Source organism: Myotis lucifugus, unplaced genomic scaffold (genome assembly GCF_000147115.1).
Source record: "Myotis lucifugus unplaced genomic scaffold, Myoluc2.0 scaffold_2, whole genome shotgun sequence".
Classification (NCBI taxonomy): domain Eukaryota; kingdom Metazoa; phylum Chordata; class Mammalia; order Chiroptera; family Vespertilionidae; genus Myotis; species Myotis lucifugus.
Genome location: NW_005871050.1, coordinates 12,414,998 through 12,416,835, shown reverse-complemented (window position 1 = coordinate 12,416,835; position 1,838 = coordinate 12,414,998). Strand labels below are relative to the sequence as shown.

General features: G+C 37.5%; 1 pseudogene; it reads left to right on the top strand.

The window, feature by feature from the left end:
* The first annotated feature begins 374 nt into the window (after positions 1–374).
* LOC102429947 lies at positions 375–689 on the top strand (annotated as a pseudogene).
* The last annotated feature ends 1,149 nt before the right edge of the window (positions 690–1,838 follow it).

Below are 1,838 nucleotides of genomic sequence, written 5' to 3'. Positions count from 1 at the left end.
GCTCTTAGAAGAAAATATAGGCAGTAAAATATCAGACATTTCTTGTAGTAATATTTTTTTCTGATATATCTCCTCGGGCAAGAGAAACAAAAGAAAAAATAAACAAATGGGACTACATCAAACTAAAAAGATTTTGCACAGCAAAAGAAACCATCCAACAAAATGAAAAGAGTAGTCTGTACAGACTTCCAGATTTCTGGCTTAGGAGACTGAGTGGATAGTGAAGCTCTGATGTCTGGGGCAGGATAGGCTTGTTAGTTCCCAAGCCAAGAAAGATGATGAGACAGAAAAAGCTCCTAGTGAAGATTATTTAACTGATAATATGGAGACATGCAATTCAGGAGACCCAAAAAAAGACTCTCATAAGACAAATCATGAGGCCTGGCATTCTTGTCCAGAGATGGAGCCAAGAAATGGTGATCATACACTTAGATAACAAAGAGGACATAGAGGGCAAAATGGAGGTCAAAATAAAAGAGAAGCAAGACCCTTAGTATGTTAAAAAAAAATATTATCAAGATGATTTGCAAAAACCACACATACCTGTCACTGGAACTCTTACGTAGTTATTGATAACAACAAAAACCTTTAAAAGGAGTGATATTTTTAGGGAGGTAATAGTTGTGGATCTTGGGGAGGAAAACTCTACACCTCGAAGCTATACTCAAGAACATAAAGAGAGAAAATGAAGCCCAAAAAAGGCTGAGAGTGAAAGAAATATAACCTTAGACCAGGGGTGGAGAAAGTCCCATCCGAGGGCCATAGAAGGTCTTCAAAATCATTTGGTCTGGCTCTGCCAAGGCATTTGGGGTGAGTTAATTAAATGTTTGACCAAATATAGCAGGTTAATTTTTAAATATATTTTATTGATTTTTTACAGTATTTTATTGATTTTTTACAGAGAGGAAGGGAGAGAGATAGAGAGTTAGAAACATCGATGAGAGAGAAACATCGATCAGCTGCCTCCTGCACATCCCCCACTGGGGATGTGTCCGCAACCCAGGTACATGCCCTTGACCGGAATCGAACCTGGGACCTTTCAGTCCGCAGGCCGACGCTCTATCCACTGAGCCAAACCGGCTTTGGCAGCAGGTTAATTTTTAAGTTGATAATTTTGAATGGCCCATGAATGATGTTATAAGTATCCAAATGGCCTTTGGCAGAAAAAAAGTTCCATACTCCTGCCTTAGACTAACAATGAGATGACTGGGGGTACAAAATTATGTTGAAACAACAAATAATGGGAAATTAAGCAATACAAATAGTATTTTACCTTTGTGTAGAAACAAGTAGGCTACATGAAAAATTCTGTAAGTAAAATACCCAGAGCTTGAATATAGTTAAAAAAACAGAACAAAAACACCCTCAAATCTGAGTTCAAAAAATTATATTAAATGTTCTTGAAACTCAATCTACTCAAACACTGTCTAAAATGTGAATAAAGAATTTTGTGTTTGTGCCAAAAAAAAAGACAGGAAGAAAGAAAGAAAGAAAAGACAACGCACTGAATGAAATAATATATTTGCCACCCTGGCCTGTGTTGCTCAGTTGGTTGGCCATTGTCCGTGCACTAAAAGGTTGCCTGTTGGATTCCTGGTCAGGGCACATGCCAGGGTTGTGGGCTTGATCCCCAGTAGGAGGTGTGCAGGAGGCAGCTGATCCATGTTTCACTCTCATGTCGATGTTTCTCTCTCTTCCTCTCCCTTTTTCTCTCTCTAAAAATCAATAAATTTTTCTCTTTTTTTTTAAAGAAAGAAGATATTTGCTGATGATACTTCTGATAAGGTGTTAATAAAATTTATGAAGAATTAATATGACTCAATGCAGAAAATCAAACA